General features: G+C 55.6%; 1 protein-coding gene across 5 annotated transcripts in view; it reads right to left on the bottom strand.

The window, feature by feature from the left end:
• EVL (Enah/Vasp-like) overlaps nt 1–25,077 on the bottom strand; it is a 159,756-nt gene that overhangs the window by 23,250 nt on the left and 111,429 nt on the right. The window lies entirely within an intron of this gene.

The raw sequence follows: 25,077 nt of genomic DNA, 5'->3' as shown, positions 1-25,077 counted from the left end.
GACCCCCGGGACTCTCCCTGCCTCTGCCCTCCGGTCCCACCGGAGATGGTCTCAACTGTTGGTTCTCAGCCCTGCAACCCCCTGTCCCACCTCATCCTCTCAGTCATCCCTCCTTCTCCCTTTCTTGCGGCTCTTGCCTTGGCGCCAGTAAAGGGGGTGCCATTTCACACGGCTCAGAACCACCCCTCCTCGCCTGACCCCTCTGGCCTCCCTCTCAAACCGCACTTGCTGTTGCCACTTCCTCACTTGCCACTGTGCCCTCAACCCTCAACATCTGGCTCCGGCCTCTCCATGTCCCACAAAGCTGTTGTAACTAAAATTTGGAATCACCGAACCCAGTAGATCCATTTTATTCCGCCTTTTGAGCAGGCGAATGACCCTTACAGCAGGTACGTGTCAGAGCCGGGGTTTCAGCACCGGGTCTGGGCCGCAGCCCGTGCCCCTCACCGCGATGTGACGCCCTCCTGCCTGCATCGAGGAGTCTGGAGGCGGGGGGTGGGCAGAAGAGGACAGAGCAGCCGTGGAGGCTTCCAGGCCACATTCTGGCCCTTGACCCTGAAGGCAGGGCCCCAGAGCAGGCGAGGTCTGACGAGTGTACCTCCTGTTCAGACCGGGGCTGGTGCTGTGTTACAGTCACAGGAGAATCAGGCTTTTGCTCCAATCTGAGAAGGAGCCGATTGTTCCTTCTCTTTGCCAGCTCAGGTGTCACTGGGGAACTGCAGAGTCACTGCAATGGGGGAGGGACCCTGGGCAAGCTGGCCTCGTGCCTCGTTGCCTAGATGGGGAAGGGGCCTTGCCTCCTCTCTAGGATGAGGTGCCAGCAATGCTCAGCGTACGACAAAATCCACGGTGGGCAGAAGGCCTCTCTCACAGGTGCTTCAAACAGCTGAGACATTAGCAGGGTGTCCCCTGGGTCAGGGGCACAGCGGCACAGAGAGTAACAGAATCTCAAAGCTGAAACAGGTCATCTGGTTCTGGGGCAAGCTCCTGCCCAGCACAGGTGCCCTCCAGGTCGGCTCTCCTAGCATGATCCCCGCAATGCAAGCCTTACCTCCCAAGGGAGCAGGTTCCTTCCTACACTGAGGTCCCAAATCTACCCACTCAGGAAGGCCCGATTTCCACCCCCAGGTGTGACAACACGGGTTGAATCCTTTTCTACTTTTCTATGCTTGACAGTCCTTTCCAATATGGAAGTTTGCTTCCATATTCGGCAGTGCCCAGTCCTAGGCCCCAGTATGGACTTCAGTCAAGTTTTCAGTGAGCCTTGCTTTGCTGCTTCTGGACCCCTGTGTGGATGCTTCAATTGTGGAAAGAGGAGGATCCAGATGGTGGGCAGTGGGCCAGCTGCTTGATGGGAGGAGGGCCCCCCAGCACCTGAGGATAAATTTCTCCCCTGGGTGGCCCTGCCTGACCCTGCCTTGCTCAATGCCAACTGCTGAACTCAGGGCCCGGCAGGAGAGAAGATGCCTGCGTACTCTTTACAGAGGTGACTACATAAATATCTGGTGGCCTGGCACACAGTAGGTGTGAAATAAATACTGGTTTTCTTTTCCTGTCTCTAAACATGCTTTTTCTGCTTAACGTAAAGTAACTTTGCTCTTTCTAAAAATTGGTTTTTCCATAAATATGTCCAGTATAGACATTAGAAAAATTTTCAAGTTTAATAAAGAAAAAACATTCCTAATTAAAAAAAAAAAAATCCATGGTGGAGAGGATCTCTTTTCTCTCCTACTCCGTGAGGCCCAGGCCTCAGGGCTCCTCCCCTCCTTGTTCTCAGGAAACCAGAGCAAGAATATGAGAACACTGCTTTACAGCAGTGTCAAGGCACTTTTCTTAATTTAATTTACAGTTACTTTAATTCTCACAACCCTACTGGACAGCTCCCAGGAAGGCTTGTAACAGGTGAGGGAACAGCCCAGAAAGGGTAAGTGACACACCTGCAAGCAGGAGAACCAGGCTCAGACTACCAGTAAAACGCCACTTTCTTTCTTAAATTCAATCGCACCGTGGTGTCGGCTGAGACCGGCCCGTAGGATGAAGAGTGCAGGTGGCAGACTGGCCAGAAGAGTCCCGGGTGAGGGGCTGCAGCCCTCAGACGGCGCCCAGGCTCTGCCGGGTGTCCACGCGGCGGACAGCGCCACCCACTCAGCCCAGCATTTGGGGCTCAGGCCTGACAGCTGGACTCCTCCTGCCTTGTTCCAAGACCCGGCCTTGGCTGCTGGGCCCGTGCCCGCGTCCGGATCTGCCCCTCTTCCGGGGCCAAGCCCCTGCCCCGGAGCCCCCGCTTGGCCCCTGGTCTGAAGACGGGAGCCCACCCTCGCTCTGGCCGGGCCCCGCCAGCTGTCAGGACCCCCGCTGGCTGCCAGCTGCCACGGCGTGATCTGTGGAGGTCCTGCGCTTGTGCCCCTTGTTCCGCCCGCCGGCCTGGACTGCCTCCTGACACCCTCAGCCGGCTGGCCTGGTCCTCCTCAGGGTGGGAGGACCGGGCGGAGCCCTCGCTGCTCCCAGGGGGCTCCAGTCCCTGCACATGAGGCATCTCAAAATGAGACGGCTGGAACTTTAGACACTACGGAGCAGGAAGAGACAACACTGGTTGTGTAAGGCCTCCCATTCTTCTTAACCTCAGAAAACGTGGGTATGTTTTGAGCTACGAGGGTCCTTAGCATTAGGTAGCACAGGCCCTCTGTCTCAGAGGGGAGGGGTCTGTCCAGGGTCGCGCGGGGCGTGCCTCCTTCCTCCTGGCCCATTCCACCCACTGGCCACGGTGCCCCCCGGCAGAGGCGGGAGGAGAACGGGGAGGAGGCTCTGCCCTCCGGAACGGTCTAGGGCCTTTGGGAAACCTGGGCAGAGCCCATCCGTAGAGCTTCTTGTGTTGAGATCTCAGGGCGGGAGCGTCAGGCGGCTGCTCATCACTCCCGTCTGTCCCGCGTCCCAAGTTACTTCCCATGATTCTCCGAGCGGTGCAATCAGAAGCCAAACACGCGGAGTGTCCCGTGCCCGAGCCACCGCAGGCCGGCCCGCCCCCCAATCTCCTTAGCTACCAAGTCCTCTGCTGCTGCGTCTGAGACCCCAGCAGAATCCACCTGCCTCTCCCTGCTCACATGGCTGCCTCAGCATCTCTCCTGGACCCGTGCCTTAGTCAACCAAAGGGACCTCTGCCTCTACCCACGCCCCTTTCTCCCCATCCAGCTTCCACACTGACACTGCAGACCACGTGATCTCTGGAAACCACAAGCCTGACCCTTACGGGGTCAAGTCCAAGCTCAATGGAGCTAAGAGTCCAGCCCATCCCCCCAGCCGCTTCTCCTGGACTCACCGCCCAGCAGGCCTTCTGCACCTGCTCACTAAGCCTGGATCACCTGCCGTGCTCCCCACCTCCCCGTCTCTGTGTGGCCCCTGTCCACCCGGGACACCTTCCTCACCTACCAAGTCTTCAAGGCCCAACTGCACGGCTGCCTCTTCCAGGAAGCCTGCCCTACCTCCTCCTGCCTCCACTGCTCGGCCTCTCCCACACCACTTTCTGATATTACAGTGACTGGAGGGCAGAGACCACGCCTGTCACTCATCACTACCTGCTCAAGGCCGGCTCACGTCAGGTACTCGTACTCGGCGTATTTTATCAAATGGAGTTGGGAAGGTCTGAGGGAACATGTGATCACCAAGCCCAGGGAAGAAAGCACAGGTGAAGGAATGGGACTGAACTCGCTCAGATGAAAATAAGACCTACCTAGAGGTGAGCCACAGAAACACAGGGCTCCCCAAGTCCGTGCCTGTTCAGAGAGGAGGCCGGCTGAGGCACAGTTCCCAGGCTAACTACTCCCCGCCGGCACCAGGGGCCCACTGCCGCCCGGAGAAGGGGTGCTGGTGGCTTTGAGAGGTGGGGGGGCTTGCCCAAGGCCATGGGGCTCGGTGTCACAAGCTTGCCAAGTCTGGGAGCTCCAACTAAGATAGATCCCGCCCTTCTCTCACTCACTTCAAACAAGTTTTGCAAAGTCACAATAAAGAGGCTAATTTGCACTACAGACACATGACAAAGAGGAAAATTTAACGTGGAACATGGACCCAGTATCGGGAGAAGCAGGGTGCCTGTGAGCTTCTGGTGTCTTGTGGGTCCAGCCCACAGCATTGGAGCTCACACCCTGGTGGCAGGCCAGGGCAGAGGGCGGCCCGTGCCTGATGGAGCCCCTGTCTGACCACAGTGAGGGGCCTGGCGATGGGACAGACAGGCTCGTCCGCTCTGAGTCGATCCGACACGACGCTTCTTGGGGAAGGAGTGACTTCTTGTCCCCTGAGGCCCACGTTCCAGCTTCAGGTCGGAGGCCCACCAAACACCCACTCCTACAAACACGCTGCTGACTCAGAGGAGGCCCTTTCACCCTTGGGGGTCACGAGGTGGGGGAATGGGAAGGAGAGACAAAACCAGAGGGGAGGGTGAGGCTGGCCAGACCCAGGCCACGAGCCCGCCCGGGAGGGGGCGAGGAGGCTGCCAGAGAGGGGGGCTGGCAGCCGAGGGCCCTAGGGCGAGCCACTGAGTGACCGGAGGCCAGACTGAAGGGGAGAGAGGGGCCAGGAGGACTGAGGTCAGACCTGGGGCCTCACCAGCGAGCAGGGCGTGAATGACCCCGCGCCCTCCACAGGGCACAGGGCTGTTCCCAGGTGGGGTGAGAGCGCCCGGTCCGGGTACTGCACCCCGAAGACTTCCACGGCCTCCACCTGTGATGCAGATTCCAGCGTGAGACGCGATCGTCCTCGGGAACGCTGCCCTCATTCAGCAGCAAGGGGCCGGGGAGAGCAGATGAGGAAAATCTGGCTGCACAGGGTCAGGCTTCGGGAGAAGGGACCCAAAGCGGCGGACCCCGGCCCCGCCCCAGCCTTGCTGAGAGGGGGCACCTCCTCACGGGGACTCGGCGAGCCCGGGCTCCTCGTCCCCTAGGACGTGTTACGTGCGCCTGTACGTGCCAGGACCCAGGCGCACAGCCGTCCGACTTAACCTCCAGGCACGTAACTGTCCTGCTCTGCACGTGCCCAGCACTTAACGTAGTTCTTGGCATCTGGTCAACACTCGACAAAGATCTGCTGAATAAATGAATGATCGGGCCCCAGGCAAACTGTCTGATGATCTCCAACAACTGCCGAGGCTGTGAAGGTGGCACATTCTAGAGCCTTCCCCTCACGCTGGAAACAGGCCGCAGCCGAGCTGGGGACGCGCCTCACAAGCGGGAGACACGCGAGCAGGGAGACACCGTGGTCGCCGGCGGTGGTGGCACTTGGCAGACTCGAGGGGACGGGATGTGGGAAGAGAGAACTCAAGTTTATCCGGCAGCCACCACGCTGTGTGCTGGGTCCTGCGCCAGAGACTCCCAAGTGTCCCTCACTTAATCCTCACACTCGTCCCGGGAGCCTTGGCACCATCCGCATTTTACCCTAAGAAAGCCCGAGAGCCGAGACGGCAAGTGACTGCCCTCCACCACCCGCCGTGACTTCAGCTGCCTTAGACACATGTCCCTGAACCGCTCCGCCTCCCGGGGAAGGAAGGGTGGGGGAGACCGGATGGGAGGAGAGGGGCAGAGGGTCCTCAAGAGGGTCCAACAGGGGCGGGAGTGTGAAGGGGAGGAAGGGCGGCGGGAGCCCTGGCGCCCTTTCCCGGCCCAAGTCCAGCCCCCGCAGACTCTCAGCACCCACTGGCCTCTGCAGAGGGAGACCGTGGGTCGGTCGGCCTGCCTGCCGCCATCCTGCCTGAGCCCACGCAGGTGCCCTGCCCACGTAGTGCTTGGGTGAAGTGAGCGCAAATGAACGCTCCTGACCCAGGAGAAAGATCTGTGTCACAGGCTCTCAGCTGTGCAGGGCCTGAAGGGCCGCAGTGAGGAGAGACCCCAGAGCCTGCCCGGGGTCTACTTCCCAGTGGGCTGAAGCCCGTCCTGCTGGCACTGCTCGCACTGGGGCCGGTCAGGCCCAGACAGGGGCCCAGACAGTGGAGAGCGGCGCTCGTGCGCCCCCTCCAGTCCTCCCGGTGCCCCTCATTCCTCTTTTCCAGCCCCTCCCCGTTCCTGGCTACCCTCCCTGGACTGTTTCAGTTTGTCCAAACCCCCTTCGGAGTGAACCTGGAGCCGGGGAGACCCAGGTTCTTGCTGGAGTTTGGCCACGACGTAGTTAAGCCCCTCCCCGCTCCTGGCCTCAGTTTCCTATAGAGAGAGAAGGATGGAACCAAGGATCTCCTAGTTCTGAATCTCTGCAACTTAAAGAGACAAAGAAGGAAATATACCAAAATGTTCACAGTGGCTACCTCTGGATTGTGGATTTTTCCCCTCTTTCTGAACTTCCAAATTCTGCACAAGCAGGACGCATCACCTTACAATAAAGAAACAAAAGACTAAGAGTCCCCACGGAGGGGATAAGCGCTCCACTGCGACTCCACTCTGAGTCTGGCTGTGCAGGGCAAGGCAGAGGCCGTACCGCTCCTGCCCCAGGTACTGCACTTCAAGTTACACAGCTGAGGTAGGCAGATAAGCACTGCGGACACCTTCTCATGAGAAAGGCCGTCCTCCTGCTGCCCATTAACATTTATGAGGCCCTGGGACACCAGCCCCCAGCTCCTCTGGGACAGGAGGGACAGGCCAGGTTTCCAGGCCGTCTCTACAGGAAAGGCATCCCCTGGGCCTCCTGAAAAGATGGAACCTGAGATCCCAGCAGCACCGGAAACCAAGGATCCAGCACCTGCCCAGTGATGCCTGATGGAATTTCTGGCCAGCAAGTGACAGCCACCTGGCCCAGGCTGGGCAGAGCCCCAAGCCCTTTCGAGCCCCCTTCCCCTCTGCCATCTCTCTGGCCGACTCCTTCTCCTTTCTCCAGACGTGCCTCCATTTTGGACCGGCTCAGAGTCACACTCTGAGATGGGGTGCAGCCTTCCCTTCTCGTGTCTAGGTTCCTGCTGCCAAGCAAGCAAACACACACGTGGGAACGGAGCCTGTGATCCGGGCCTAAGCTCTGGCCTGGTCACGGTCTTCAGCGCCACCCTGCCAAGGCCACCCAGGAATCGGCAGAGCTGGGAGCAGCGCCCAGGACAAGTGTCTCCCAGCCCAGGGCTCTGTCCACACCAGCATGCTGATGCTCGGCTCTGGTTAGACAGACAGCTGCCTCACCACCTCTGTGCTTAGGAAGCCCAGGCGGGGTGCTTAACCCACCTCCTGGGCTTGGCTCAGCAGCAGGCAAATCCCGACTGCCGCCGCCCTGCCAGTTTGATTGCTTGTTTAAAGTTACCCCGTGTAAATTTTCTAGTGCCTTTTCTGCCAGGTCTTATGAGCGAATTTAGGCTCAAAGTGGCTGATACGTGAGGCAGCTTGTTTTGTTTTACTCAGATCACCAGGGCCAGCTGATTTATCATCCACTGCAATCCTGTAATACACCCTCATCCCCGGGCCCGCCAGTTATGGCTCAACCCCAGGGTGAACAGTGGTTAAAGCTGTGTCTAAGACGCCAGTGCCGAAATGACCTGTAGACCCAGGTCAGCATGTGCAGATGCAGAGGCTGCAATTCAGAGAGGGGCGAACTGCCCAAGGCCACACAGTAAGAAGCACCTACCAGCCTTGCAATTAAGCACCAGCATGGTACGCCAGAGAGGAAAGGCCCTTTCACTCTGACAATGACAGCAGGAGGCCTGTGTGCCACCCTGGGTGCTAGCAAGCAGGGTCTCCTCTCCAGGCGTAGAGCGATCCTGAGGCCAGGGGAAAGCGAGGGACTTGCCCAAGAACACATCCAAACGGGGGTAAACGGGGCTAGAGCCCAGGTCTCCTGGCTCCCAGGCCAGGGAGCTGCCAACCAGCCAGCTTAGTCCCACTCAGGCTGCCGTCCTCAGGCCAATTATCATCCTAGTCAAATATTTTTTCTCCCTTTCTTAATAAGCTCCTTTCAGAACACATTACACACCTTGAAAAGAATCTCAAATAGAATAAAGTGCAATAAAATCGGTCACACATTTATTGTCTGTGTGACAGAGCACCTTCGCGTCATTTTCGTGATTAATCTGCCCAATTATCCAGGGCAGAGCCTGTCAGACCTATGTCACAGACGGGGAGACTGAGGCTTGGAAAGGGTGAGCGATTTCCCAAGGCCACAGGCACCCCAAGTGGACGGGGCTGCTGGGACCGGAGCCCACACTGGCCGCGGCCCGGCCCGCGTGCTGCTGCGTCTGCCCACCCTTCCTGCAAGGCCTCGGTCAGGACAGCGTCTCGCCCCTCCGACCACCAGTGACAGGGAGGTCGTCGCAAGACCCAGAGCTCCGGCCCCGCCTCCCCCAGCACCTGGGAGCGAAAGGGGAGGCCCGGGAGGAGCGGGGAGGAGGGGGAGGGGCCCCCGTCACCTACAGCTCACTCTGCAAAGCACGGTGCAGTCGCAGTGGCAGAAGCAGAAGCAGTGGAAGGTCCACTCCCTGCTGACCATTACGGGCAGGCCCCGGGGCGCAGTCCGGAGGCGCGCTGCTCGCATCCTGCCCACTTACCTCTCCTTCCTCAGCCGCCTGGCTTGGGCACTGGGAAACCGATACGCCGGGCAGCCGTCAAATGGGCTTCGCCGCTTCAATGTTTAATGAGGCTTCCCAGCTAACCTATCAGAACCCGCTTGCCTACCCGATTCCAGAAAGCTCTGGGGGCCCTGGACGAGGGTCCAGACCCCTCGTGGGGCCAGCCCACGGGCCTTGGTGACGCCAGGTGTCTTCCAGAAGGAGACTCCCACCGTGGCTCGCTCTCCTCTTGTCCCCTGTGGGCTGTGGGAGGGGACGAGGCGGGTGCGGAGCCAGAGGGAACAGGTGACCAACCGAAGGAAGAGTCCCAGGCATTGTTGACCGTGGCCGCCCGCTCTTCCCGAGCTCCATCCGGCTGTTCCTTGGATTTCCTCTCCTCTCCTCGCTGCTTCTCTCAGCCAATCCCTGCCTCTCCTGCCTGCTTTCCAGCCCAACCGGCTTCAAGGCCCGTGGGAAGTCAATCCTTCACCCCCTTCCACCACCCTGGACCCCGCTCTGCCATCATACCTGTGGGTGCAGGGGCTGCTCCTTCCGCCGTGAAGGCGCCTCTGCACTTCCCCAGCTGGCGAAGCCCCAGGGCCCACAGAGCCCGGCCAAGTGGGTCTCCGACCCCGTGGAGCCTTGCCCGACTCCTAGGTTGCCTCCTGCTCTCTCTCTGTCTCTGACTCTTCCCCTTGAGCCCTGCTTTCACAGGAAACATCAGAAAGCACAGCCCTTCTGTGCTGGTCCCCACGTGGGAAACATCATTCCCATGGGTCCCTCGGGAAATGCTTCCCAGCCCCCAGCCACCTCCTCCAGACTCCTCTTTCCCTACCAGGGACCTACTTGGGTCAGGCACCCCCTCCCTTACCACCTTCCCTTGTGACACTGACTGCTCCCTCTTTACTTCCCTGAGCTAAAACGCAAATACGTACGGATTTGTAAGGTATAACGAAGGACTTCAAAGGAAGCTGGGATCCCCCAGACTTGCTGCCTAGGAGGGGCATCTCAAGGTTGGCACCTCCTACCCCCCACCCCTTCCTCCCTGATGCGGGGCTCACACGGCCTTGCCTGTCCGTATCTTTCCCGGGATGATTAACACATCGGTTCTGCTGGGCTTGGGGGACTTGGGTAGCGAGTCGCTTTCCCTCTTTGGGACTTCACTTCCCGCCTGTGGGGCTGAGCCAGCGGAGGCGTCAGGTGCTGAGAACAGCACTCCCCGTTCACAGAGCGCGCGGACCTGAAGCCACTTGGAGCTAAATTTGAGTCCTGGTGCTGTCACTCTTTGACCTTGGGCATACTGCTGAAGCTCTTTCACTCTGTTTTCTGGTCTGAAACACAACGAGAGCATCGCTTATCTCGGGGTGTGGATCTTCCACGCGTTAGTGTCAGCCTAGAGTCTGACACAGCACAACTCAGCCCTGCCAGGGCCTCTTCTTCTTAGGGTATTCTGAGTGACTAAGATTTCAAATCTGTATCTATTACATTCTCATAACACATCCCGGGAGTGGCATTATCATTACCTCAGCAGGCCAGGGACGCCCAGAGAGATTAAAAGCTTGTCTACATCAAGTAAGTGACAGAGTCAGAAGCAGAACGAGCTCCTGCAGCTTCTGAGCCCATGTTCTGTCCCCATCAGCTTCCTGTCTCTCCAGAGGTCAGCTCTGCAATGCGCCATGTTGAGAAAACTCCCCAAAGGGGAGGACTTCAGGAGCAGTTTCTCTCCTTGGTAACCAGTGGTCAGAAATCCAACTCCGGGCCCACCCCACCAGCCATGGACCACTTCTACTTAGAAAAGCACTACGTGTTAGGTGCAAGCAGCTGGAGAAACTGAAGGTGAAGTTGTAACCGAACCTAGGATGCGGGTCAGCAGAGCCGAGTGTTAATTCTCTTTGGGCTTTAGTGTCTCCATTACCTCCGACTGCTGAAGGCGCAGTGGATGGGATCCGCAGAGTTCACACCCTGCAGGTGGGAGGGCTCGGACCCCAACTAGGCTGCCTGCTCCACCTCCAGCTGCTAGATGCTGCAGAAGCGCGTGATGACATTTCAACAGCAGTGTTTGCAAAGGGAATCAGGAGCTACCGAAACAGTCAGGCAAACAGCTGGATTTGAGCCCTGTTGCTGCCGGTGCCGGACTTTCCGAGCTAGTTTTTCTGTGTATAAAACGAGGGTCTTGGCTGATATGACTTGTGAAGTCCTTTTTTACACTATGAGCCTATGAACTAGCTAATTAAATGTATTTGTTTCTTCAGCAAGGATTTAGTCTAAGTTTTCTAGATGAGCTCATGTAAGAACGTCCTGCCAGTTATGTGTGGCTTGGCTAATCCCCAGCTGTGCCTGAGTCACTGAGGTCACAACAGTAGGGCTGCTCCTGCACTCTGCTGCTGAGGCCAGGCCACTCTCCGCCCTCCACGCCTCAACTGGAGAGGCCCCTGTGCCTTGGGCAGACCCTTCCACAGCCTGGGGTGCTCTGCGGTATGTGCAGAAACGAGGGGGCACAGACCACCCTTCTGGAGCATCAGTTTTACTGAATGGGAAATAATTCCAAATAGGGAAGGAGGCACAGATACACATGGAGAAGAACATAAAATCTGCGTGAGTTTTTACAATACGGCCCAGGACTTGCAAGGACTTTGGAGACTGGGGGTCTCTTGCAGCTCCACCGCACACCAGCCCCAGGACAGGCGGGATCCTGACCGGCATCCAGGGCCCTGCGACTCACTCTCTGAGCCTCGGCCCGGTGTGCTCTCCTAACCTCTCTGTTCTTTAGTAGGTCGCCGGCATCCTCCTGAAATGTTTCTTGCTTTCCCGCCTTTCTCTGGCGCTGCCTCTGCCTGTGATGTGGCACGTTCCCACCTCTGCCCCACAAGCCCATGGCCCCAGGCTTGCTCAGGGACTTGGTGAAGCCCTGCCCACCAAGCCCCAGGCTGCCTTTTATCAGAGCTGTGTAGGTGCCTGTGTGCACCCCTGCTGGATTGCGAGCACCCCTGCTGGATTGCGAGCACCTTGGGAAGAGAAACACCCTACATCTATGCCTCCACATCACCGTGTCTACTTCTCAAAACCACCTGACAGGCTGTTATTACAACCCCATGCAACAGATCAGAAATGGAGCTTCAGAGGCATGAATTACCCCCAATCGGTGGTAAAGATGGGTGAAGCCGGACTCTTTCAGTCCCACCCGTCTGCCACCGCAAACAGCATGCCGTGTCCCTCCGAAGCTGGGAGACAGGCGGGGTGCTAGCCACGGACAGCGGCGACTGGGGCTGGCTGGCCGGGGCAAACCATCGCTGAGTCCATTTGGAAGCCACGGGCTGCGGCCAAGAGCTGCCCAGGAGCCACAGAGGCAGAGCTCGAGGCTCTCAGGTCTCAGGAAGTCCCAGGCAGCTGGGAATCGGCAAGGACCCTCCTTCTAAGCCCTGGCAAGAGCCACGGCGCCAGGGCAGGATATCAGGATGTCACTTTTCACCTCTGAAGATCTGTCTGGCAGGGAGAGGAGGCCATGAAGGCCTGGGGCTCGAGGGGAAGGTCTAGGCCCTTCAAGACCTGGCCCTGACTGTTCTGTAAGCCTCACCGATTCCCCCACACCCGTCCAGGGTGGGAAGTGCCCCTGTGAAAGGCTCAAACACGCCTCTGTGCCTTTGCACATGCAGCTTCCTCACCTGACTGCCCTCTCTCTTCTCTAACTGGCAAACTTCTATCCATCCTTGAAGCCCCAGATCCAGCATGCCCACTGCAGAGGCTTTCCTGGAGCCCTGTCCCTGCATCTCAGGCTCCCGAGGCCCTGGACTTATACTTCCCTCTGTCCCCGCACTGGCCACACTGTACTGTCAAGTCCCTCTTCTCTGCCTGACTGAGCTCTGCAGACGTGGGAACCGTGTCTTGGGCCTCTCTGTGTGCTGGTGCACGGCCCAGAACAGAACAGGCCTGGGATATGCCTGGTCCTTCATCCATCACACAAACGTCACTGTGCACGGCACTGGGGATACAGCCGTGGACACAAACCGCTCCCCTGGGCCCTTGGTTCTCGAGAGGAAAGACAGGCAACACGGGAGCACGTAACAGGAGGAACACAGCAGGAAGAGCTGAAAGGGCAGGTGTGTGGGTCCTGCCTCCCTGACGAGGTGTCACGTAAGCCATGGGTTACTCGGAGGGAAGAGCATTCCAGGCAGAAGGGACACCGGGGTGAAGGGGCACGTGTGGCACAATCGGGGGGCGACCAGGAGGCCGCTGTGATCGGAAGTAAGCGGGTGAGGTAGAGAGTGGGGCGGAAGTGAATGAGCAAGGCAGCCAGGGCCAGGGAGGTTCACGCAGGCCTCGGTCAGGGTTTGGATTTGATTCTGGGTAAGACTGTAAGTCTCTGGAGAGTCCTGAGCAAGGGTTGACCTGGCTTGACCTAGACGTGGAAAGATCAATCTGCTTGTGCGTGGAGAACAGACTAAGCGCAGAAGCAGGCAAATCAAGTAGGTGTCCACTGTGAAAGCCCAGTCGTTTGTTGAATGAATAAATGATGAATGCAGGCAGGCAGCTGACAAGCAGGTGGGGGGCAGGGCCTCAAATGCTCACACCCTGTCCACTCTAGAAGCTGCAAGGTGCATCCAAGTTCAGCACCTGGGTTTCTGCGTCCCTGGGATGGTCACTTACTAAAATATTTGAGCTGGCTCTTATCCAATATGAGCTAAAGTTGGCAGAAGGCTGACCTGGAAATTATCATTCTTTAGGAAAGATATTAAGTATGCTAACTGAGAGAAAAGAAATGGATGCTAATTAAGTTTTGACTTATTTCAGAAGAAGTAGGTATTTCGCTATAAAGATGGGCCAGGTTAAATGTCCATAATAATCAACCCGTGATCAAGCTGGGTTATGATTTAGAAAGTGTGGAGGCCACCAGCTGACTGGGGTCTCTTTGACAGGTCATCTGGCTCACTGGGCAAAGGCCTGGACTTTGAATCGGAGACTTGGGCTCTGTCACTCACTAGTGTAGCCTTTGGCGAATCACTGCTGTGAGCCTTCGTTTCTTCAGCCTTAAAGTGGGGACAGGAATTCCTAACCTGTCCCTGACAGTCTCAGGAGGATGCCAGGAGACCCACTGAGACCAGGTGGGACAGGTACAACAAAAGACATGTTCCTTTCCTTGAGAAGCATGTGGGCCAGCCCCCGGGCATGTCACTGTTTCTTCCCACACCACTGAGGACGCTGGCCGTTTCTGAGGGCTGAGATCTCAGACAGTGTCCTGGGATGGGGTGCTCCAGGGCCAAGCGTGACAATTTGCATTCTTAGGGTGCTTTACAGCTTGCAAGTCACATTCCCACTTATGTTATCATCTGAGTCTCACAGCAACTTTGTAGGCGGTTATTATAACCACCTTTAAAGATGAGGAAACTGAGGCTCGGGGTGAGGAAACGGCTTGCTCAAGGTTTCACAGGCTCTTGTGTGACAGGGCCTGGAGCACGGGCGTGGCACTCTGTCCTCTGCCCCCAGAGTCTGTGTCATCTGTCAGCCGCTGTGCTGACCACAGGCTGCTCACCACGACCCAACCCGAGATGTGCTTGGTGGGCACCGGAGAGGCGGGCATCCATAATGGACCATTCATGAGCTCAAGCCCCGACTGAGCATGTGGTGCCCAGGCCAGATCTAAGGAAAACGAAACGCCCCAAAGAAATCCTCCCATTAGCATTAGGAAGATGACTCTGGGGCTGGTGGAAGGAGGTCCTCCTTCTCTGGGATGGGAGCTACACACAAACCAGCAGTGCTTTAAAGGAAGACAATGATGGCAGCAGGCTGCTGCTGGGATGCTCAGAAATTAGGGGCCCCAAGAAGGCTACAAAGTACTGCCAAGGTGCAGAGGGAGACCCCAAGGGTCAGGCACAGCCTCTCCTTGGACCCTTGACTTGAACTCACCATCCCAGTCCAAGCAGCCCGGCCTCCCTGTGTCTCCCAAGGCATCACCACAGGAGTTGATATGTTAGTTAACTTTTCAAATATTTAAAAAAAAAAAAAAAAAAGTAACTTCGAATTGTTATAGTAATTTACAGGTGACAAAATACTTGCACAAACATCATCTCATGTTATTCTCACAACAACCCTGTGAGGTAGGTGTGGTAAACCCATTGTACAGATGGAGAAACTGAGTCTCAGAAATGTGAAGTGACTTGCCCAAGGGCACACCCTTGGCACGAGCAGTGCCCGAACCCAGACCTGCCTGACTCCACGTCCGATACACCTGTACCCCAGGGCCACAAAGAGCTGGAGGTCGGTGAGAACACGGCTGCTGGCTGGGGAAGGCGTATTCCTCGGTTCAGGGTGCTGCTAGGCGGGCCAAGGTGACGGGTGCGATTTCTGTGTGAGACAACTCTATGTGCCATGTCCCTCAGTCACAGATAGCACCCCTCGCCTCGCGCCCAGTTCCAGAAGTGGTGCTGGTCCAGGAACGTCGTCTTGGTCTGCAGAGGATGGCGTGACGGCAGGAAGCATCAGGCCACGTGAGGGACAGACAGACAGATGTGTGACCACACCAGCGAGCTCACCTACTGTCCAAACACCTGGGACGTGTTGGCCCTTCTTCGGGGCTCCTGCCCTCGACGGGCTCACAGTCTAGATGAGCAAATAGCGAGCTCAAACCAAGTGGATGACCACGTGTTGAGAGCAGGAGGAGGCCCCTGGAGGGGAGGGTAGGGTAGGGTAGGGTAGGGTAGGGTAGGGGAGGGGAGCCTTGCGGCTCGCAACCCAAGCACGAAGCGCGAGGACAACACACCACATGTGAGGCTGGGGTTTGGGGTCGGGCCCGGCGCATGCCCGCGTCAGGATAGGCCATCCAGTGCGATCGCAATATGGGGCTGGAGGTCTCAAGACCGGCAAGTCCCCGGGTCTTGGTTTGCCCCCCTCACCCGTATGGATGCAGCCAGAGCTTGTCAGTTAGACAGTGTGCTGGTTTTTGAGGGTCCAGAGACAAACAGGACACTTTCTGACTTCCCAGCCTGACCGAAGTCACATGCTGAGGACAATACGACATGCTAGGTGGCATTAACCCCCGTGAAGGAGGCATAAATGAAGCACCGTGGGAGTGCGGGGAAGGAGCGGGGCATCCTGCCACGGTGGCCAGAAACGGCTTCGTCTGCAGAGCCAGGGTCCCACAGAAGGAGTGGGGCTTGGAAGTGCAGGGACAGCAGGGCACGCTGGGGGGGTCTGGGGAAGGCGCCCTGGTGAGTCACCGTGCGTGCGGGTGGTAGGACGCCCCTGGTGTCTGGTGTGCAGGAAGCGGCCACCAGGGGGCAGGCAGGAGAGGACGCGGAGCCTCAGGGAGCGGGTGTCCTCAGTGACCCTCTGTCGGGGGTAGAAAGTGCCCACGGCCTCCGCAGGAGGGAGGTGAAGACAGCTTTTTTCCTTAGGAGAAAAAAGCAGGTAATTTTAAGAAGAAAAAAGGTTTATGAAAAGCAGAATCCAGCCCCGGCTCTCCCAAGCCGGGAGGTGGGGCAGTGAGCGGCAACGGCTCTGGGCCCCACTCTTCAGGAGAGGCCCTGGGCTGGGCGCCCTCCCACGGGAGCTGACGCTGCAGCAGTTAAGGACATTGGAAAGGCTGGGGGAACATCTATCACCAGCACCAGCTTGAAATGTACCAACGAATGATGTTATCACAAGCAAACCAGGTTAACAAAAGGCCACACCGCTATGTTCTGAGAGACGTGCTTTAACTCACCCCGCGTGGATTTGCACCAAGCTACCAGGTGTTCCTTCTCCTTTTTTGCAGAGTCCCAAAAGATAAAATAAAGTGGAACTATTCTGGTTGTTATCAGGGTGACGGCAGGACATGCCTGGTGAACCCCTGGAACTCCACAACATAGACAGTGTGAAATTCACTGCATTCAACCCCCAAACTGTAAGCAAAGTTGCCTTTGACCAGGCAAGCTCCTGTTCCCCTCCCTGCCCAGCGCCAACAGCAGCTTTTAACATTCTGAGGCATTCCTGCATCTAATCCTGAGCCCAAGGCCTTTAAAGGAAAGCCATACTCCCACACGGAGTGGATGCTCTGAGGTGTTACCTCCTGCTCGTGACAAGCCAGCGAGTCTTCAGAACTCCTGCCACCAGCACCATGCTTTGCTGTACACCCATGATCTCATCTGAGGTAGGCCTGACCACCCCATTTTACAGATGAAGAAGCTGAGGCTGGGAGGAGTCCTGCCCAAGGTCTGACAGCCTACAGCAGCAGGGCTGCTCCTGGCCTCTCCCCTGTGAATGCAACTTCACGGTCCCGCCCCAGAAGCCCAGGCACTGGGACACAGGTCCTGCCGGCACCCCTCCGGGGGCTCCAGAAGCCCAGGCACTGGGACACAGGTCCTCCCGGCACCCCACCGGGGGGCTCCAGAAGCCCAGGCACTGGGACACAGGTCCTCCCGGCACCCCTCCGGGTGCCCCAGAAGCCCAGGCACTGGGACACAGGTCCTCCCGGCACCCCTCCGGGTGCCCCAGAAGCCCAGGCACTGGGACACAGGTCCTCCCGGCACCCCTGCGGGGGCTCCAGAAGCCCAGGCACTGGGACACAGGTCCTGCTGGCACCCCTGCGGGGGCTCCAGAAGCCCAGGCACTGGGACACAGGTCCTCCCGGCACCCCTCCGGGTGCCCCAGAAGCCCAGGCACTGGGACACAGGTCCTCCCGGCATCCCTCCGGGTGCCCCAGAAGCCCAGGCACTGGGACACAGGTCTTCCCGGCACCCCTCCGGGGGCTCCAGAAGCCCAGGCACTGGGACACAGGTCCTCCCGGCACCCCTCCAGGGGCTCCAGAAGCCCTAAGGTTCTGGGGAAACGGGCTCCCGCCTCCAGCGCTGGCTGTCACGGTCTCCTGCTTGAAGCATTCTTGGGCCCCAGACCCTGGCGGTCTGTGCGAAAGGCCCAACATGCCGTGGGGGGCCCTCTGGGCCGTCTCTTCCACTCTTCCCGGCACACTCAGGCTCGGTCACATGCACATGACGTTGGCCCCCTCCCCTCAGCGCTGCTGGTGACCTACTGGGAGCGTCTATGACTCTGGGATGAGTTGAGGGTTGCCGCATCTTCTGATCTGAAGAGTTTCTTGGGGTCTTAGCGGGAATGGAGGAGGGGACCCTCAGTTTTGGTTTGGGGTCTTGCCACTCTGTTGTGAGTTGACAGTAAGAAGGTGAAGCCGTGGGAGAGTGAGCTGCAGGACAGCATGACTCTGCCCACTGGGAGGGTCGGACGGGATGTCACTGGAGAGAACACGGACAAAGCCAAGCTCTCAAGCCCTCCCGAGCCCCGCCTTCCAGGCTCCTCAGCTCTCTTCCTAGCCCCACCCTGGGTCTGGGTCCCAGGGAAAATCCTTCTTTAGGAAGGAGTGGGCGTGACAGTGGGACATCGGGAGGAGCCTTGGGCACAGGTGCCAGCTCCGCCCTGATGTGCTGTGCAACCCGCCCAAGTCCGTCCCCTCACTGGGTCCCAGCTGCAAAACGGAAGCCCAGCTTCCTGATATCTAAGCCCTTCTCTGGTCCCACATCAGTGCCGGCCGGGCCTCCACCATCTGTCCTCCACACCAGTGGAGGCTTGGAGGGGGAAGATTATTTTCAAAAGCCCATTCCCACCAGATGGCTGGAGGCCATCAGCCTGGGGCCTCGCATCCGGTGCCACCAGGGCCCTACCCTTCAGGAACAAGGAAAGACAACTAGACAGTGACTGCTGGAAGCTCTGAGAGAACCCAGTTTAATGAAAGAGCGCTTATCTGCTGACAAGGAGCAGCAGTGCCTGTGAGGGGGAGGAGAGCAGAAGCCTGGAGGAAAAAAGCTTTATTTATTGGACACCTACAGGTACAGGTGTCACACAGGAATTGTGTTGGGTGATTCTCCAAGCCATCAATGGTATTATTACATCCATTTTATAGATGAAGTGACTTGTCAGGGTCACACTGCTTGTGAGCAGCAGAAATTCGAACCCAAGGGTGATATTGTGATTTATAATAAGAAATGTATATTTGGTCTTGGTACACTGTTCCCGGCACATAGCTTCTAAAACCCTTGTAATTTCCTAAATAGGAGCCAAAGGGGCATCTTTTGTGATAACATTTAGTCTTCTTCTCACTTCCTGAAACAGCTTCAGGGCATGGAGGTGAAATGGGTGTATTCTGTTACTCCTAACAGGCCCTTTCAACCACCCGTGAGGTGATGTTAATGCAGCGACTTTTGATTAGAGGGCGGGAACTTTCAGTCCCCACGCCCTCGACCTCTACGGAGGGCAGACTGGCTAGAGATTGGGTTCAATCACCTATGGCCTATGTAATGAAACCCCCATAAAAAACCCAAAAGGATGGGGTTCGGAGATCCTGGGTTGGTGAACATGTGGAGACTGGGGAGGGTGCTGCCCAGAGAGGGCACAGAAGCTCTGGGCCCGTCCCACACGCCTTGCCCCGTGCATCTCGTCCATCTGGCTGTTCCAGGGTTCCATCCTTTTCTAATACACTGGTCGGTAATCTAGTAAGTCACACATTTCTCTGAGTTCTGTGAGCCACTCTAGCAAATTCATTGAACCTGAGGAGGTCACAGGCCCCTCTGACTCATGGCCTGTTGGTCAGAAGCACAGGTGACTGGCTCCTGAAGGGGGTGGGGGCGGTCTTTTGGGGCTGAGCCCGTAGCCTGTGGGACGCTGCCTGCAGGCAGGCAGTGTCTGGACCGCCTGGTGCGCCGTCGGAGGGACGCGGTGCCGGAGCAGAGGCGTGCTCGGAGGAGAGGCGGGAGGAACGCGCGGCTCTCCTTCACACCGCGGTACCCTGGCTCCAAAATGTACATTCCCCGCCCCCCTCCCCCTCCCGGGGGCCCCGCTGCCTCTCCTGCTTGTCTCTGGAGGAGAAGAGGAACAGTGTCTGGAACCCAGCCTCCCTTATCCAGCCGGCACCGTTAGGTGACGATCCAAGGAGATAACAGACGTGACGAAGACAGAACTCGTCTCGTTTTTACAGAACTTCTAGCCCTTCCTTTCAGACTCAATGGCCCCTTTTTATTGCAAACATTTTATAACGCTCCCTGTATTATACTGAAGTGAAATTCAAAGATTATATAACCTACCTACATAAATTAGAAAAAAATAATAAAGGAGAGAAGAGAGAGAAGTAACCAATAATAAGACAGCACTGCACCACGTAAAAGCTCAGACAACTACAGTAGGAGACACCGTCAGTCAGATGCTGGCACCACCCCCAGACACACAGTGACCACTACTGACATAAGCGGTTTCAATAATGCGGTGCTGTGTGTGTATCTCACCAGCGATAATGCTGGAGATAAGATTTTCCAAAAGAGAAAACAATTCTTGGTAAAGTTACAAAAAACTAAAGCACAATTTCCTTTTGAAGCACGTGGTGGCTGCATTCCTAGAAAATTCAGCACATACTAAAACTGGTATTAAAAAAAAAGGAGGGGCTTCCCTGGTGGCGCAGTGGTTAAGAACCCGCCTGCCAATGCAGGGGACACGGGTTCGAGCCCTGGTCCGGGAAGATCCCACATGCCGCGGAGCAACTAAAGCCCGTGCGCCACAACTACTGAGCCTGCGCGCCACAACTACTGAGCCCACGTGCCACGACTACAGAAGTCCGCACACCTAGAGCCCGTGCTCCGCAACAAGAGAAGCCACCGCGATGAGAAGCCCGCACACCTCAACGAAGAGTAGCCCCCGCTCGCTGCAACTAGAGAAAGCCCGCGTGCAGCAGCAAAGACCCGACACAGCCAAACATAAATAAATAACCTAATTAAAATAAAAAAAGGAGTGCTTTTTCTTACAACACAGTAAAGTTCTGGCTCAGATGATTAAGTTCCTCGCCTCCACGTGTTTGGTGGGACACGCAGGATGATACATGATCGTGCGGGGCTGCCCATCACACTGTGATGCGTCCAGCGCTCCTGGCCCTCTGTCCACCGGCCACCAAACGCATCCTCTCCGCTCCCACACTGTCCCTGTTAGAACCACCTGACTAGTCCAGCCTAAGCACCGACGCCCGCCGCACAGCAGAGGAGACACGCCTGAAGCCACAGGCGAGGCGGCGGCCGAGTTGGCCAACAACCAGATGCCTGACCTCCAGGCCAGGCTCTTCCCACCAAGGGCGGAGTTTCCCGGGGAACCCAGACGCTGTGCTGGGGGAGCCTCTTCCTTAGTCGGACGGGGCTTGGCTGGTCGCCATCACAGCCTTTCATGCGCCGTGCTGCGCTGAATGCCTCAGAATCCGCCCATCTTACAGATGGAGAAACCGAGGCGCAGAAACGGGAGGTGATTTGCCCAGGCTGCATGTAGGCGAGCAGCACCCAGGCCTGCTAACCTCCCGGCCACCATGGCCTCTTCCTCCCCGGAGCCGACAGGGCAGCACACACAAAGGGCTCTGGGGGCCTCTGGCCTGGAGGGACCTTGGAGGACAACCAGCACTGCATGTTTCAGACAAGGAAACTGAGGCCCACGGAGGTCACTGCGCCGGTCAAGGGCACATGTGAGGAGCAGAGCTGGGACCAGAGCCAGGCCTCCTGAGGCCTAGCCCAGAAGAACAGAACTTGGCTCCTGAGATTCAGAAGGTCACAAAGGCCGCTGCTTCTCACACGCATCTCCTGAGCTCCCTGTGTGCCTCTCCGGCTCTGGTCCTGGAGAATGGCTGGTGACTAAGGCTACACCAGTCCTACCACCAGTAGAACCAGTAAGGTGGCGGGGAAGCAGGCCCCACAGAGGTGTTGTGAGTAAAACACGTAAGTATCCCGGCAGAGGGGATGTGCAGGGCCGAGGGTGCTGGCTGTAGCTGCCCGAGACGGGAGGCCGTGGGGTGCGGCAGCAGGTGCACGGGCCGGGTGCTGGCACGACCCGCTGAGGTCTGTGCTCTCCGGAGCCGCCACAGAGCACTTGGGGAGGCCAGCTACCCTCCGTCCTTCCCCTTCAACCAGAGAAGTAGCTCCAAATATCAAAACAAAAAACCAAAAAAAAAACCCAGTTTTTTTGGAAAAAAAAAAACTTGGCTAAGTATCTCTAAGATCCTTCCCATCTTTAAATTTATTTCTAAATATAGGTCAATGAGGGAATTATTTACCTACACATTTGCTTTTCCAACAAAACAGCCGTTTTTCTTTTTCACGTTACCGAGTGAATCATTCAGGGAAACGCTTTCTCAAACAGGCACCCAGACACCTGAGAGCTCGAAACAGCTAGGTCCTCTAACTCCTAGACCCGCTCCCTGCTTTAAGAAGCCAAATGAAGGAATAGCCAAGGAATCTCTTTGACCTACTGACATGATTCTAGATTCTAAACAGAAAGAAGTTCCTCCAGACTGAATGTCAATACTATGACATAGTATGAGTGTGTTTCATGTTTGGTAATTGCAATCATTGTTGCTTTTGTTGTGGTCATCCATGTACAATGCTTGGTGTCAGTCGATTTATCTCTTGTAAAAATAAAATACAGTGTGTGTGTGTGTGAAAAAAAAAAAAAAAAAAAAAAAAAAAGTTTCGTATGGAAAATGAAAATTGCCAAAGAGAGTAATATTTACACAACAATATGTTTTTAAATGCCTACAATAATATGTAAGGTGTGATACAGAAAGGGGAGTCATGAATAATTCTAAGATTTTTATGTCCATAGACAGATGAATGGATAAACAAAATGTAGTATATACATAAAATGAAATATTATTCATCCTTAAAAAGGAAGGAAATCCTGCTGGATGCTATATTATGTTAGGTTAAGTGATTCAGGCACAAAAAGACAAATATTATATGATTCCACTTATATGAGGTATGTAAAGAAGTCAAATTCATAGAAACTAAGAGTAGAATGGTGGTTACCAGGGTCTGAGGGAAGGGTGAAGAGGGGAGTTGTTTAATGGGTCTAGAGTTTCAGATTTGCAAGATGAAAACTCTGAAGAAATTTTTCACAACAATGTAAATATACTAAACACTACTGAACTGTACATTTAAACTGTACATCTGTATCATCTATAGTTAAGGTAATAAATGTTGCTATGTGTTTTTTAAAAAAAAAAAAAAAAAAAAGAAAGAAGTTCCTCCAGCAGAAGTAAAGTTCCAGGGAATGAAAGAGAATGAAAGTGAATGTTTTCTTCTACATCTATGCAGACGAGCATGAATAACAACGACTCCTAAGATACAGATGACGTAACACTACTTCACAGCAGCCGGGTGAGGGAGGTGTATTTATTATCTGTCATGAGCCTGAAACACGCTACATGAGAGCAGACTGCCACCACTCATTTGCCAAAGGAAATAGAAGTTCTCTTGGTCATCAGAGGACGCACCTGCTTTGGGAGTGGGAAATTATGCAGACGTGACTAAAGGCGCAGGAGGTTTGCAGCCCTCTGTGTTGTACTGCACTTAATTAAAGCTACTGCTGAAAATAATGGGAAAAATGAAATCTCAAATTAGCACATGAAAAATGGTCATCATACTAGTAAACAAAAAAGCAAATTAAAATGATACGTTTTCCCTTCTCTTGTGTTTGCTAAGATTACAGGAGTACTAAGGCCTGGTCCTGGTGCAGGCTCAGCAGTGGGTGACCATCAACTGGGCTGGACACAGTACAAACTAGTACTCTCATTCCAGAAGGTGTATTCAGCAAGATACGTCAAAGCTTTAGAAGTGTATTGTTTGACTCAGAAATATCCCAAGATATAACTGGACAAGTGTGTAAAGATGAACATAAGACACAAAGCATACATACAAATTAACATATAAACATACAAGAGAGTCAGCCCTCTGTTACACGAATGTAGTAGTGAAAAATGGGGACAACTTACTTACAAGCCGAAGGCTGGTTAAACTGTAGTAACATCTCTATATGGTACTCAGTGCAACACTCTGGCCACTTAAATGGTGAGGAGATCCGACTTCCTTGGCACAGAAGGACATGCGTACCATAGTGCCAAGTGAGAAGAGCGTACAAGACAGTACATACAGACTATTTCTGGGGAATAGCTCTTCAGTCATATGTGAACACAGAAAACTCTGGAAGGCTACATAAGTGTTAAGAGCAGTCATCTCTGGGTTTTAGGATCAGAGGTAACTTTTTGTTTGCTTGTCTGTATTTTCTATTTTTCAGTTATAAACAAGGACTGTGGATGATGAGGGACGCTGCCTCCCGGACGTGCTAAGTCCTTTGGGAAGTAAAGAAGGACATTCTTCCGTCCGGTTTCTTCACAGGGTTTTTCCTGCTTCTAGCATCGGCCACAGTGACCACATCTGTAAGCAGTGAGCTAGCATTCACTCTGTCCAGACAATATACATAAAACCTAAACCATTAGGGCTAGAAGGACCTGTAGAGAGCTGGATCAAGTCTGTATCCCTCCTTTCAGAGATGGGGAAACTGGGGCCCCCAGAGAAATGACCTGTTTAAGGTCAGAAGCAGGCTCACATGGAAGCATATAGAAGCAGCTGCCTTTATAAGGCCACTAAACTGTGAACTCTGGCTGAACAATGGGTTTCACCAGGGTGACAGGCAGGAAGGAACAAAGAAAGAACAGAGTCGTGGCCTGTCCTCAGCACACAGAGAGTGCAAACTGCGAGAGCGGGTCAAGTCCTGCGTGTACATCCAGGGAAGCCCCTTTCCCCTCTTGAGCCCCGGCCTCCTAACCCAGCGATGTTGTCTGGGGACTCGCTTCCCAGGGCTGTGGCGAGAATCAGGTAAGAGAAAGGGGTGTGAAGACTGGGCAGCCACGATTTGCTCTGCTTTGCTTTCAGGTTTATATCTAAGCATCTTGTGTCTGCCAGGTTTGTTGGACCCCAGGAGGCCACACTAGTGTCGCTCACGCATGAGGGGGAGGTGGGAAATGCTGATGAGACCCTGAGTCTCAGAAAGTCCACGATCCGATGGCCCAAGCCCCAGATGCCTAGCACAGGACAGGACATGCCACTGAGGAGAGGAAGGAGCAGAGGCGGGCATCACGAGGTGCCAGGCCCCATGCCGGGCAACTGAATCCTCTCCACAACTCTGTAAGTGGGACTTATGACCCCATTTTACAAATAAGGATGCTGAAGCCTACAGAAGATAAGCAAATGCAACAGGACCAAAGGGGAAAGAACCAGTATTATTCACGCTCTTATCACACACCAGGCACTGTACACTAAGTACTCTATAAACATTTAAAATTTAACCTTCATGACAGTCCTAGGAAGTAGGGTTTATTACCCCAAGGCCACAGGTGGCAGAGCAAAGACTTAATAGAAGATCTCACTGCCTCCGAACACATGCTTTTCTCACTACACTTGACCCCTGAACAACGTGGCGGTCGGGCTCTGAGTCTGCACGGGTGAAAACCTGCGTGTAACTGCACAGCCGGCCTCCACGCCCACGGCTCCGCACCCGCAGATGCGACCAACTGCGGATCATGTAGGGCCGGAGACGCATTCATGGAAAAGAAGCCACTGTCAGTGGGCCACTTGGTTCAAAGCCGTGTTGGTTCAAGGGTCCACTGCACCGCAAACGGCCTCCCGCCGAGGAGGGTAGAACACAATTTGCCAATACAGAGGGGATTTGACAGAAGGCTCACAACTGTCCTGCAGCAGAGGCCTCCTGTGGTAGCTGGTGGAGAGGCTGCCTGTGTCCTGCCCGCA

This window comes from Balaenoptera ricei, chromosome 2, assembly GCF_028023285.1.
Source record: "Balaenoptera ricei isolate mBalRic1 chromosome 2, mBalRic1.hap2, whole genome shotgun sequence".
Classification (NCBI taxonomy): domain Eukaryota; kingdom Metazoa; phylum Chordata; class Mammalia; order Artiodactyla; family Balaenopteridae; genus Balaenoptera; species Balaenoptera ricei.
Note: the sequence above shows the minus strand (reverse complement) of the source record. Positions and strands in the feature narration are given on the sequence as shown.